Here is a 15,295-nt window from a genome sequence, read left to right as displayed (position 1 = left end):
AAGACTTCCCCCAGCTTCATTCCAATTAGTTTCTTTTGGAACCTTCTGAAACCACCTCAGATGTGCTTGTTTCCATGGGTCGGCACCTTTCCCTGCCCCCTAATCCAAGGATTTTGGTAGTAAATTTGCTTTAGCATTGCTGTATGACCTAGGATCTTTACTGCCCTGAGATTCTCTTCTTTTAGGCACTGGCACTCATTTTCCCTGGAGCTATTCAGGTGCAGTGCTTGGACATTTTGGTAGTGATAGCCCTGTTCCAGATGACCGCATGCTTGGCTTTGGTGGTTGGAGGAGTTATATTGAAGGGAATGGAATTCAATCTGGCTAAAAGGCAGAAATTGTGTAGGCAGAGGGGACTGGTGCTTTCCTATTCACAAAGGGCCTTGAGGTCTCCACAGGCAAGGTGCTATGAGATCAATTGGGATTACAGTGAGCTTCTCCCTGGTGACAGAAATGTGTTTTCAGTTCCAGCCCTGTGGACCTGTGCAGGAGAGACCTAGAGAGGCACTAGGTAGAAGTCCCTGGATGAATGCAATGAAAATATCTCATTTACATCAACAGCGTTTAGACAAAGGTGTCATAAGGTCTCTGGTGTGATGTTATTCCCTTTCCTCCACTCTTTGTCTTTCTGCTTGCCTGCCTCTGTTTCAGGCCCTGCTTGACCCTGAATCTATGAGATTTTGGGGACATGGACTGGAGAAGGATGTGGGGAGCATAGCGTATGTGCCAGGGTAGAACAGCATTGTGCTGGAGTGGGCTCTGGGCTGTTCATGTCCTGGAAGTAGATGAACCGGATTTGTTTACAGCTGTTTTCCTTATTTATTTGTTTAGGCTATTCTCTGGCTGGAAAAGGCCCTCAAGAGTCTCTTGTCACCTCTTGTTTTATTCCATTTTGCAGGGAGAATCCTCAACTCCTCAGGGCCTTTCTCACAAGCAGGCATATCTGCCATTGTACATCCTAAGGCAGCCTGCACATCTGGCCCACTACACAGAAGACCAGATACTTCTCAACCCAAGACTGAGAGCAGAGCCTGTCTGTCCCCAGGGCCTCTCTTTCCCAGCAAGATGCTGCTGGAGGAGAGAAGGCAGCTGCCAGTGGAGAAGGGGCTAAAGAAAACTGTGAGATCCTGGAGGGGGAAAGCCAGGTGTGGAGTGGGCAATGGGTAGAAGGAGAAGAGGTCAGAGCTGAACAGTAAAGAAAGGAGAGAGGAATTCTGGTTGGGAAGAAAAGAGATCAGAGACTGTGACACTATCTTTGGTGCCCCCTGCCACAACATTCAGCACCCTTCCTGCCCTCTTTTCACCCAGAGTGACAACATTTGCAGTTACAGCTCTGGCAACACCCAAGACAGACTGATAAATTGAAGTATTGCCCATGTCTAATGGGTGAGGAGACACAGCTGGACACCAAGGCAGATGGGCTTTAGGCCCATCGACAGGCAAGGTGAGTTAATCATAAGGTGAGCCCAGTATTCTCTCCTGCCCATGGCAGGGGGTTGGACTTGATGATCTACTTAGGTCCCTTCTGAACCTACCAACTGTGAATCTATGAATCTTTATAGCCTAGGCTGGCCCTGGGTGTGTAGGAGCTGAAGGATCTCGGAGTCAGTTGGTAGATAATTATGTTCAGGCTGAAATGGATCAAGTGCTGGGATGAATTGTGGCCAGACTAGCGGCCCTTCTTGGTGGAAAAAGGGAAAACACTGACCAATGAACTCTATAATGTGGGACAAAATGTGTCATGGGTATTAGTATGAACCCAAACCAAAGTGGCTTGAATGTTGATGAGAGGCAGAGTTTGTAAAAATGAGAAAAAGCCAAGAGTATGGATGGCCAAATCCATGGGGGGTAACCCAGTTAGGTCTGTCTTCCCTGACACCTTGTGAATTTTATACTCAGGTCCACTGGGAAGGAAAACAAGAGATTTCTCCATTTGTTCCTATTGGATGGGTGCTTATCTGGTCTGAATTAGAGCTTAAGAAAGGGCAGAAATGGCTTTTTAACCAAGACCCTGTGTGAAGACCAGTTCATTATGAGCCAGATGAGCACATGGAAGCATTTGCCATCCTGCTCAGTTTGTGCTGGGTGCATCAGCAGCAGTGTGCTGTAATCAGAAAGTATTGTGTCATAATGAGTATTTTATGTAGGGACAGGTTGAATATGATTTTATTTAGTCTCTCAACAAGATGTTGAATATGTAACTGTGATGGAAAGTGAAGAGATTGAGAGAGTATTGGTTTAGGCATTGGTGAAGATAGTCCAAAGTTGCTTGGTATGTTTACCACCAGACATGTAAATCACATACTGTATTAATAAGGAAAACCCTGTTGAGTTGACAGTAAAACATGTAAATGAAGAGGTCAGAAGTATTTGTGACTAAAATGTAAAACTATTCTGAATGAAGGTGTTGAGAGCCTGTGTTTGGATGGTCAGCTTGTGTCCCTTGCATGTTTAATTGGATGTTGTATCTTATCTTTCTGAATTTTGCAAGGCTGATATTGCTTTGGAGCCTTCTGTTTGCAATGTGGTGTTGGCTAGACAGGCTGTGATTTGTTAGAATGGCAACGGAAAAAGCAGCAGCTTGCACAGTGATTGCTGTAGCCCAGTTGGGGCAAGACTGGATATGCCCTCTGCTTTGCCATCAAGAACTTACTTGGCTGCTTGCTGAAACCTGGTTGGTCTTGAGCACAGATGAAAGACATGGTGGCACCAGAGCAGTGACATGACTACAGTGGGACAATGGGCAACCACTCCAGATGCCAACAAGGATGAGAGGGAAAAAATGGCTTTTTTGCTGCTCCATAATTGTGATTAGGAGGCAGCAGCTTCCCCAAACTTCCTCAGTCCTGATCCGCTGAGCAGGGACCCCCTAGCCCTGACCTCCTACATCCCAGTCATGCCTCTGACACTTAGCCTCTTTAATAGCACTACCATCAGAGCATTGTTGTAAAAAATGTGATGCCTAACTACTTCCAGCATGGGGATACAGGCTGGGAAGAGGGCACCACTGCCTAAACACCTGGTAATGTAAGGGACAATTTGTTAATTTGGTTGTAAAACAAACAAAAAACTCCAAACTTTTTAAAACATTGTAAATATCCAAGTAGTGTGTTCTGGGCTCTTGCCACAACTAGACCTGGGTGCCATGAATGGATCTGATGCAGTTAGGAAATCCAGTACAGGCAAACCCAGGTAGAAGAAGTCCTGCTGTGGAAAAGTGCATGAACCATACTGCCAGCATTTTCTAAATGGCAGAGTACATGATCTAAATGGCCAGTTAAGCTGTGGACTTAACCATGCTTAAGTAGTTAGCAAGAAGCTAGAGGCTGGAGACTATCAAACATTTTGAGATGTCACATGACAAGTTCTATCCACTTCTCAATTGTTTGGGGTAGCCTCATGCTGGGGACTTGCCCCTCGAATAATGGGGCCAGGTCATCACAGATCTCAAGGAGCTGTCCAACCCAGAGTTGTGCTGTCACATTTTATCATTCCAGGTCCTCAGAACTGTCCATTCCCACCAGAGACTGCTCATCTCCTGGACCTAGAAATGGCAGTAAATGGTCTGCAGAAAATCCCTGAACAGGCCATTTTCCGTGGTATGTATCATCTCTCCCTCTTTAGGCATGACACTCATAGGCTTGCCAAGCACATAACACAGATTAAGAAGCTTCCTTTCAAGTGCCACGCTTATGAAGTCTTGAGCAATCAGAGTGTGGCAAATCATTTAGCAAAACTTATGCCGCTGAATTTTCTTGCTAATCCAATGCTTCAGGCCAGTCACCTGAATTTCTGTCAACGTACCCATTCAGGGGGAGGACAGGAGAGGGAGAAGGGGAAGGCATATGCTCTGTGCATTGAGTTTATTTCAATGGGAATCTTGGCTTGTGTAGGTTCATCTCTAGGTGAGAATCATCTTTGCATACCTAATAGTGCTAATATTACATGGCAACCTTGACAAAATCTCAAGGTAACCCAGGGTGCTTTGCCATGATTGCTGAGCATCACTGTCCCAGTGTAAACAACGTAGCACAAACCATGAAATTCCATCTTCTTGCTTCTATTAAAGTAATTTATGAATAAGCTGTATCTACCAGAAGGGCACCCATTATGGATTTAAGACTCCCATAGTGGGAGAAACTATCCTTTCCTCTGGTAGCTGCTTTTAATGGTTATTTTTTCTCATTTTTAACCATATGCATATTATTTTTAATTAGAATTGATTTGGAGTTAATTTATCACTAGTCACTTTTGCTATGTCTCTGGTTTTCTTTCCTTGTCTCAGCTATTTTATATCGAACCAATGATAGATGAATGATTTCTGTGTATTCATATGAAGAGTATAAACAGCTTTATGTAGGCTTCATGAGGAAGTACAGTACTGATCATGCATATTGCCAGGTCCAGAGTTGTTAAATTATTTCAGAACTAGCCAATTGCTCACCAATAATCATAGGGGGGGTGGGGGTTCAGGTGGGGTGCTTTTTACCCACTCATCCAAGCCACTGATGAAGATGTTGAACAGTGCAGGCCTGAGGACAGCCCTGGGGGATACCACTGCCCACATCACTCCAGGTCGAAGAAGGCACATCCACCACCACTCTCTGGGTGTGGCCCTCCAGCCAAGTTGCGACCCATCTGACTGTGTAGGCATTGACGCCAAAGTCACCTAATTTCTTAATGAGAATGGGGTGAGACAGTGTCGAAGGCTTTCCTAAAGTCCAGAAAGACTACGTCCACCACGACACCTGCATCCAAGGATTTTGTGACCTGTTCATAGAAGGCCACAAGGTTGGTCTGACAGGACCTGCCTGAAATGAACACATATTGGTTGCCCCTAAGCATGTTCTGCCCTTGTCGTTCCTCACAGATGTGCTCCTGGATAATTTTCTCAAACAGCTTCCCCAGGACTAAGGTAAGACTAACGGTTCTATAGTTTCCTGGGTCCTCCTTCCTCCCTTTTTTGAAAATGGGGACCATATTGGCCCTTTTCCAGTCCTCCAGCACCTCACCAGAGCACCACAAGTGCTCATAAAGCTGTGTCAGGGGTCCGGCAATGACCTCTGCTAATTGCCTCAGCAGTCTTGGGTGGAGATCATCAGGACCAGCTGACTTGAACACGTTTATACCCACCAGAAGTTCTCTGACTAGGTCCTCATTGACCCTGGGCCTGGCAGTGCCTCCCCTGGGTCCATCAGGGATCCAAGTGTGGGGGATGCCCTGGTCTCTGCTCAAAAAGATGGAGGCAAAGAAATTGTTAAAGAGGTTAGCTTTGGCATCTGGTGTAACCACCAGATTTCCTAGCATATCCTGCAGAGGTCCTACATTACCTGGTACCTTTTTTTTACCCACTACGTATTTAAAAAGGACTTGTTGTCCTTGATCTGGGTCGCTAGTCCCAGTTCCATATCTGCCTTAGCCTTCCTGCAATCTCCCTACAAAAAAGCTTTCCTTCTGTGGATGGTTGCAGAGGAGATGAAGTGACATGGTCATGTCTCCCTTTGGCTGTGTGCACCATGCCCAGTGAGAACTTGGAGCTCACCAGCAAATCGATGCAGCTCCTGCTGTGAGCTCAGCATATGAGGTGAGGCCTATGAGCTCACGGGCTGGTATGCCCAAAGCCCCTGCTTTCCAGTGGCTCTGCAGCCAGGTTGCACTTGTTTTTTTTTTCCCCCTCCTCACCAGGTTCAGTAGCAGAAAGAAGGAGGGGACGAGGGGCAGTTGCAGTGATGGTTAGCCCCTGCTTTCTTGGAGCTGTGGGGCAGTGAACCACTGATGCTCATCCCCTCTTTTCCCATCCTGATGAATTTTAAGGGGTTAGTGGCAGAAGGGGGAAGGGGAAGAACAAACAGAAGTAGCCTGTGGAGCTGTTTGAAAGCAAGGACTCTAGCAGCCCCTGCCCTGGGAAATTCAGATTGCATGCAGAGCTCCACTGACATGCTGGTGATCTCTGAGAGCTCACTGCCATCCAGGAACTGGATGGCACAGATGCTGTGTGGCACAGGTGCAAAAAGGGATCTTCACTGTGTGTCCCAACCAAAGGATTGTGGCTGCGCCCCTGTTGCATCAATCCTGTAACTGCCCATGGATGAGCCCTTACAGTTTCTACTATCAAGCTTTCTTCTCCAACCAGGAGAGCAGTCATCTGAGCTGAGTGCCAAATGTTCCCAGTGGCTGGAGAAACTTCAATGAAGATAATGGTTCAAATCCTCCCAATTGCCACTGTGAACAGTAAACCACAAGGTTTGGATCTAAAAGTGTGAGCCCCTTCTGAAGAACCAGAAGTGGTGGCACACTTGCATACTTCTTGAAATGAATGGGTTTTTGGCTGGCAAGAAATAACCACACTACAGAAGCATTCATGAGAGGCAGAGCTGGTTGGAAATGGGTGGCTGTGTCTACTCAGAAAACTCCTTTTCCATGAAAATCAGTTTCATCCTGTAATCACACTGGCTAAATGCTTTAATTGAAAGAGTCTTTAACTGCTATTACAGCTACTTGAAAAAGGTGGGCACAGCTCTGATCTTGGCCAATAGCTGTCCTATTCTCCTGTGTGTGGCAAGAGGTGCAAGTGACTGGAGGGAAAGAGGGCTATATCCTCTCCCATTTTTGTGCCTAAATGGGCACTATTTTCTGACTCCAGGTTTGGCACTTGTGGATCATTTGTAACTCAATTTCCGCCATGGCAAAATAAATTCATCCTACTCGGTACCTGCTTGTAGTAGTGCTGCTCTCCACCTTCTCTGTTTGAAGTGCTGACTTGGAGGGAGGGTGGAAAAAGAGCAGCTGCCCCTGCAACTACACAGCCATGCTGGAGACACCAGCGGGCACAGGTTGTTGCTGACCCAATGTGTCATTGTTATGCCTCAGGGCTCACTTTTCCTCCAGTTACTAATTCTGGAACAAAGCACAGTTCATATTTGCCAGCAGCACTTACTTTCCTTTGAAAACTGAGTAACTAACTCACATGGGAAAACCTGAAATACCAGCTGAAGAATTCAAATGGTTTTGGTTGACATAAACTATATACCTGGTGTCACTAGTAAAACTGTAGTAGACTGTGAGAATGAATGGTTTTGCTAATTCCTTCTGAAGTCCCTTATGAAATAGCAGAGTCTTTAGGTGTGGAGTCAGCAATTACAAGAAGATGGCCACACATGCAAGTAATTTCACCTAACCATGGAAAGGGAAATACATTTGGATTCCAGAATGTGGATCAGCATTGTCTTGTGAGGATTTCAGGGGTGGTGAGAAATGTGTTCAGCTAACAAATGTTCCTTAACACTCAAGGAAGTTTGGATTCACAGTTTGGGTAAGACGTACTTTTTAAGGCAAGTGAATGGATTAAAAATGTGAAAGAAAATATTTAAAAAAAATGGGGGGTCACTTTCAGGAATAGGACATTCAGTCTTATAATGACTCAATATAATGTTAGGAGTGTGGCAGAATGCTGCCTCTGTCTCTCCCCAAAAAGTCTGCTCTGTGACACTTTGGTTAGTATGGGCCTTTGTGAGAGTCCAGAGGACACTCACCTAGGGTGCGTCCCCAACCAGGAGCATGAACCGTGACACATCACAATGTCCCCGCTGAGATTGGTGCTAATCCTCAGTGGGGGCAATATCCGGAGGCCAGGGGTGGAACCCCAGAGAGGCAGAGAAGGATGACTGAAGAACAGGAGAGAGAAGCCGGGGAGCTGGAAAAGCGGGGTGAAGACAGGGATGATTGGGTAAGTCTGTGGTTGGACCCTGAAGATTCAGTGGCACTCTTGCAGTGGGGGTGAAGAGGAGGGTGGAAGAGGCAAGGCGGCGGAAGGCGGGCCAGGAAAAGACCTTCAGAGGGGGCAGAGATAGCCCAGCTGCTGATACCCACCCAGTTTAGACTTCCCCTCCTAAAGTTAGCACACGGAAACCCGCTATGGAGACATATGGGGCACCGTAAAACGAAAGCTAGATTAACTAGGTGGTTCTTCTGGGCCGGGGTGTATGAGCAGGTTGAGAAGTTTTACCATGCTTACCCTGCATGCCAAATGATAAGAGGGAACTGGCTAGCATGAGCCCCATTACAGCCCATGCCAATAATCAAGGTCTTTTTTTCATGCATTGCAATGAACATAGTAGGTCCCCTCTCCAAGAGCTCAGCAGGCCACCAGTATCTGCTGGTCATTGTAGACTATGCAACCAGGTTCCCAGAAGCAGTCCCAATGTGGTCAGTCACAGGGCCCTGGGTAGCAGAAGAGATTATGAGGTGGATTGCCTGGGTGGGCATCCCAAAAGAAATCACCACCGATCAGGGGTCAAACTTTATTTCGAACATCATCTGTGGTCTGTGCAAGGTGCTGCATATTAAACAGCTCTGCACAACTGTCTACCACCCACAGACTAATGGGGTGGTAGAGAGGTTTAACTAGACCCTAAAGAATATGCTGAGGCAGTGTGTGCAGACAGAACCCCTCCAGTAGGACCTGATGGTCCCTCCCTTGTTATTTGTGGCACAGGAGGCCCCTCAGTCATTGTTAGGGTGTGCCCTGTTTGACCTAATGTATGGGTACCTGTCTCGAGGCCTGCTGGATCTAGTTAAGGAAGGATGGGAGACCAGACAGGAGGAAGAGTTAAGCTCCTCTGTATATGTGCAGAACATGCAGCAACGTCTATGGAGGGTGGGAGCATTGGCTCATGAGTGCCTGAAAGCAGCCCAACAATCACAAAAGGCTGTATATGATAAAAGGGCCCAGGAAAGGGGCCTCCGGGCAGGTCAAAAGGTCTTGGTGTTACTCCCCAACACTGAGATCAAACTTATGAAGTGCTGGCAGGGACCTTTTGTGATAACTCACCAAATGGGCCCCATAGACTATGAGATTGTTAAGCTGGGGTCATGCAGGGAGAAGGAAATTTACCATGTCAACCTAGTTAAAGAATGGCGGGAGCAGGAAGGCCTATTAATTATCCCTTTGCCTCTGGAGGATGAGTTTGGCTGAGAGCTCAGTTCAAGGGCTGGGTTAGAGACCAAAGATCTAGTTGTCCCAGTGGGACCCGAACTTGATCCTGGACAACGGTGCCAGGTAGAGGCCCTTGTGAAAGAATTTTGCGATGTCTTTAGTGAAAACCCCAGGTGTGCATTGCATAATTACACCCCCTGGACAAGTTGTCAGGGAAAAATGCAGGAGGATTCCCCACTGCCAGCACAAGGCCATTCACACTGAGCTGGCCAGGATGCTGGAACAGGGAATAATGCAGGAATCACGTAGCCCTTGGCGGAGTCCCGTTGTGGTGGTTACCAAGCTCGATGGGTCTTTATGGCTATGGATCGATTTTTAGGAAGGTGAACGCTATTTCCAAGTTTGATGCTTTCCCAATGCCCCCGGTCAGTGAGTGTCTTGAGAGGGTGGGGCAAGCCCGATTTATCTCCATGTTAGATCTGTCAAAGGGGTATTGGCAGGTGCCATTATGAAGGGAAGACAGGGCTAAGACATCCCATGGGGCTTATATAAGTTCAGAAAAATGCCCTTTGGTCTGCACGGAGCAGCCGCTACTTTCCAACAGTTAGTTGAGTGGGTGGTAGCCCCGCACCAACAATACACAGCTGCCTATATAGACATCATTATCTATACCCAGGGGTGGGAAGAACACCTCAGGATGGTGAGGGCAGTGCTGCGTGAGCTACACCAAGTTGGTCAGACAGCCAACCCAAGAAAATGCATTGCCCATGACGCAGAGACCAAATACCTGGGATTTTTGCTATGAAGAGGCCAAGTCCAACCATTAGCTGACAAGGTAGAGGCCTTACACCAATTCAAGCCACCACTGAGGGCTTTCCTGGGGTTACCAGGTTATTATAGGTGATTTATAACCAAGTTCACTGACATCACTGGCATCACCGCACCCCTCACCGACCTGTTAAGAGGAAAGAGGCGGGTCTCTCTTATGGAACCCAGAAAGCACACTCACCTTTGAAAGCATCAAGAGGACCCTCTGCCAGGAGGCGGTATTAGACACCCCATACTTCAAGTTGCCTTTCACCTTACAGACAGACGCTTCAGAGCGGGCATTAGGTGCCGTGCTGTCCCAGGAAGTCTAGGGAGCCTCCCGACCCATAGCCTACACCTGTTGAAAACTAAATACACAAGAAAGAAGGTATGCTACAATTGAACGTGAGTGCCTCGCCATTAAGTGGGGAATCCAGTACTTCCTGTACTACTTACTGGGGCAGGAGTTCACCCTTATAACTTATCATGCTCCCTTAAGGTGGCTGAATATTAAACAAACAGACTATGGATGCATTACCTGATGGGCTTTGGCCTTGCAAACTTTTAATTTTAAGATCACATACAGGCCAGGCAAAACTAATACAGTTACTGATTTCCTGTTAAGATGTCACGAGAATGAAGACAGAAAAGAGCATGGGGCAACAAAAGCAGATCTTGTTGCACCGAAACCCCAGGACATAAGTACGCCTGATGTCAAGTTAAGGGGGGATGCATGTGAAAGTCCGGAGGGCGTCCCCAATCAGGGGTCTGAACCATGACACATCACAACGTCCCTGCTGCGATGGGAGCTCCCCATCCACACCTGCTCGGCTTTACCCCCTTGGCAGCTGAAGCAGATTGGTGCTAATCCGCAGCAGGGGCAATATCCGGAGGCCGGGGTGGAACCCCAGAGAGGCTGAGAAGGACAATGGAAGAACAGGAGAGAGAAGCCAGGGAGCTGGAAATGAAGGGTGAAGATGGGGAAGATTGGTTAAGCTTGTGGTTGGACCTTGAAGACGTGTTGGCACGCTCACTGTCGGAGTGAAGAGGAGGGTAGAAGAGGCAAGGTGGCAGAAGGTCACCAGGGAGAGACCTTAGGAGTGGCATAGGTGGTGAATCCACCTGAATTGTTCACTCTGGGGATTTTTTTCTTTCCCCCCCGCACCCATCTCCTTGCTGCCTCCCTGCCGGGTAGAGAGTCCAGATCAGGGCCAGACATTCTCTCAAGAAGAAGAGGATAGCAGGCACCCAGAGGATCCTCACCACTGGACCAGGAGCGGGCAGAGAACCCCAACCTGTGAGGACTGTGCCCCTGCCCAGCTGATCGCCCCAGTGGGGATTCCCCTCCTCATTAAGCAATGCGCACCATCAATTAAGCCTGGCATGCTGTCAATTAAGCCAGAAAGGACCTGATACAAGCTATCTGGGAGGAATTCAGAGTGGGGAAAGTAAGCTGCTGAAGACTCCTGGAGAGGGGGTTACCGACCTTAAGTGCAGGAACCAGACTTAGACAACGTCCAGAACATGAGCAGGACAAAGGTCATAAGATTTCAGTGAACCCGAAAGAAATAAAGTGAACACAAGTAAAGAGATTGATTTATGTTGGTTCTTCCTGAGCATGCATTTTTAGACTCCGGGCACTGGGGCAGCCCCTCCCATCAATCCGGGTGTGGGATGGGTAGTCACCACCTCCCTTTTCATAAAACTTGTTCTTATCATCAAAGTTGTGGCAGGAGGGAAAAGAAAGGGCATCAGACCCCACCCAAATTGACTATAAGGGATGCAGCCACCTTGAGGGGCCATTGAATGCCAGCAGGGTGAAGGGGTACACCTTGGTATCTGGAGACTACCCAACAGCCTTGCAGAGGGTACATACCCTACCCTATCTCTTTAGGTAACCTGAGTTGGATACATTCCTGACGGAGGGAGGAAACCTGCTCCATCTGCCTACGTGAGTGGCATCACATACCTGGGCGAGGGGCTTGGGTTCCCTAGTGTTCTACAGACTCTGCCACTCTGCCCAGCATCCAGTGATGCATTTAAAATTGGTTGGCTGGCAGCCAACAGGTGCTCGCCTCCATTGGGCCAGGTAAATGAGGTCAAAAGTGCTATATTAGTTCAGGACTGCCCAGAAGGAGGGGTGTTAGCCATGACGAAAACTCAGAGAGAAGAGCTGGACCATCTTTAACTTGCTCTTTCTGGAAACTCATGGTCAATGAACTGCCTGCCTCCAGAGAGAATGTCCACCTGAGTCTGGATGATACTTGTAAGTAAGCTACCTGAGATCTAACTAGATATACAGCTTGCAGGAACTCAGATGTGTGATCAAATGCCACCCTGTTTGCTGTATGGGATTTCTCTGATATTGGTCTACTCTGTACCCTATTCGAACCCTGCTCCTTGTAACCAATAAAGTTCTTTGTACCTAGTGTGGAAGACTGATTGGGAGTGGGTCTAGCTTACGCCTTGGGGTCCCCTTGGTTCGGCTGGCTAAGGGAAACCACTATTTGTTCTTCAGACTGTGGGAAGCCCCACAAGTTCTTGAAGTGAGTCGAGTACCCTTGAGGGCTACTAGGCCTGTGTTTCCCAGGGGGCACAGTGCCAGGATCAGGCCAGTCCCTGGGTGGTGGCATCACTACCCCCAGGCTAGCGGGTATGCTCTTGGAAGGGAGTTGGCTAGACGTAAGGTGCCCCTGAGGGAGGAACTCAAAGTCTGGAAGGTGGTCGGGAGTGGTGAGGTGGGTGGCTCAGTGCAGGAGCACCCCCTACTGGATCAACACAATGAGAGGTGTAAAAATGTAGATAGATATGAAAAAGAATGTATAAGATGAGATTATTATGAATCAAAATTAGAGAGAGAGCTGTACCGATTCATGCAAATATTTAGTAATTATTTCTCAGTGTGTTACTCTCAAGTGTAGCTTAGCTCCATATTCATAAAAGAGACTTATTTAAATGTCATTTTCCTACTTATAATCCTCCTGAAAGCATCTTTCACATCCTTGTTCCTGAGGCTGTAGATGATGGGATTCAACATGGGGATGACAAGGTGTCATAGAGCACTGAGGTGCTCTGCTCCTGAAGAGGGGAAACTGCTAGGGAGGGAGCCTTAGCAGTGACTAAGGAGCCCAGCTGTGGGTTGCCAGGGCAACCAAAGAAGGTCAGCTGACCAGAGGGGGCAGGGCCTGGCTCCCTTATAAACCCTAGGGGCTGGGGCAGTTCCTTGCCAGAGAGGCAGGAGTTCCCTAAGCCAGGATGCAGGAAGAAGCCTGGCTGCAGGTACAGCTTATGGCAGCTCTAAGATGCTTGAGCAATATTGTTATAGCCAGGAGGCTTATGTTTAAGTTATAGCCAGGAGGTTTGAGTTTGTGTTGCTGTTTGTTACACTGGTGGTTTGGGTGAGGCTATTAGGGGTTGGAGGAGGTGTCATAGGGAACCCACAGTAGCGTGGGGACCCCAGTGCCAGCAAGGGTGCAGCGTATGGGGTACATAGACCCCAGCCCAAGCAGGGACACTGTTGAGATGTCCCAGTGTGGGTGTGCAGAGCCTCAGGAGAAAGCTGCATTATTGAGAAGCCCCAGTGTGGGCCCGGCGAGCCCAGATAGGGGGCAGCCTTACTGGGAAGCTCAAATTGGGCATGTTGAGCCCCAGATAGGGGGCAGCATTATTAAGCAGCCCCAGTGTGGGCACAGAGAGCCCCAGGTAGGGGGCAGCCTTACAGAGAAGCCCAAGTGTGGGCATGGTGAGCCCCAGATAGGGGGCAGTCTTATTAAGGAGCCCTGGTGTGGGCATGGAGAGCCCCAGGAGAGGGCAGCATTATTGGTAAGCCCCAGGCCAGGTGTGGTGAGCCCCAGGAGAGGGCATAGCATCACTGAGAAGGCCCCAGAGCAGAGGCAGCATTGTAGATAAGGCCCTGGAGAAAAGGGCACAGAGTGAGATAGAGCCCTAGCACTGGAGGGAATGCATCCACGGAAGGAAGGCCCAGAGAGAACAGGAAGGGGCCAAAATAGTGATAGACCTGAGTCAATGACTATTCCATCGGCAAGGTGTGGACTGCGGTGTAGGGGAGGAAGCGGAGCTGCAGATAGTGCCCCCTAGCAGTGGGGCAGTACAAAGGTAGCCTCCTGCTAATTAACACTGATTAATCAATTATCAACAAGGCATGGCAGATGAGTAGGTGGGCGGTTGCCCCAGGAACAGGTGTGTGGGCCACATTAAGGTCAGCCCAGAGTGGATACCTGTCACACAAGGGTATAAAACAAAGAGAAGTGTGCTCAGATGTGGGGAAGAGAGGAAACCTGAATGGGCATACATAAAGGAAAGTGTCCCAGAAAATAAACCCGCAAGCACCATGTGGGAGGACCAGGCGGGTAAGGTCCTGAGCCTGTCCTTGGCTGAGTGGATCCTGAGAATGGCATAAAGGATGTAAGGTGTAGGAGATGAGAGTGATTCCTGAGGTGTTCGTTATGATGAGGCCAGATAAAACTAACTACCAGTTCATTGATGTGCATATCAGTGGTACAGGTCAGGTTTAGCAAGTGGGGAATGTCGCAAAAGAAATGGCTGATCTCTTTAGGTCCACAGTAGCTCAGTGCAAAGGTGAAGCCACTTTGCACTATAGAATTGGTATTGCCACAAATATAGGAGCTCACAATGAGCTGAGCGCAGACCCTTTTGGACGTGGTGACATAATAGGGGAGTGGGTTGCAGATGGCTATGTATCGATCATATGCCATTGCTGCAAGGATGAAGGCTTCCATGCTGCCAAAGAGAACAAAAAAATCTCCCAAAAAACCTATGCAGCACATCAAAAGTAGGAAATGGTTTTGTTGCTTTGTAGGAAGGTGGTCATGGCTTTGGGGGCCGTGGCTGAGGTGTAACAGAGGTCTGAGAGAGACAGGTTCATGAGGAAGAACTACATGGAGGCGTGAAGGCGAGGGTTGATTCAAATGATGAGAAGCATGATAGTGTTCCTGAGCATGGTTGCCATGTAAATCACAAGGAACACCACAAAGGGCAGCACCTGCATCCCAGGTCCACTCCCAAATCCCAGCAGGATGAAATCTGTCACCTTTGTGTGGTTCTTCTCTGCCTTTGTCTCCATAGCTATTCTGTCCTGTAAGGGGGGGGGGGGGGGGGAACAGAGTAAGGACGAGAGACAAAGCTAAGTGACAAAACAGATTGCAGAATGCTTTATGTCTCTTTGGTGTGGATTCTCACTGAGGTAAAGTGCAGGAAACCAAAGGGCTTTGTGACATAGCCCTTTAGACAATTACTTAAGCATAGACTTAATATATCTACAGCAATGCTGTGGAAATCCTGAGTTTTCTACAATGAAGCTATTTCTCCATATAACTTCTCCTTACATTAACAATAGGTAAAAGAGACCTTGGGATAATATTAGCACAGTCTTCTAGTGTCCCTTGTCATTCAAGAGTCTCCTGGAATGAAGTGTTAGTCTGCATTATTTTGTGGAATGTGGCTCCCAGTTTATACAAGCATATATCTTAAACTGAGAGTGCGTAATATGGGGATTCAGTGGAACTATCTTTG

Source organism: Alligator mississippiensis, chromosome 7, assembly GCF_030867095.1.
Source record: "Alligator mississippiensis isolate rAllMis1 chromosome 7, rAllMis1, whole genome shotgun sequence".
Lineage (NCBI taxonomy): Eukaryota > Metazoa > Chordata > Crocodylia > Alligatoridae > Alligator > Alligator mississippiensis.
The sequence above is the reverse complement of the archived record's forward strand: the minus strand, read 5'-3'. Positions refer to the sequence as shown.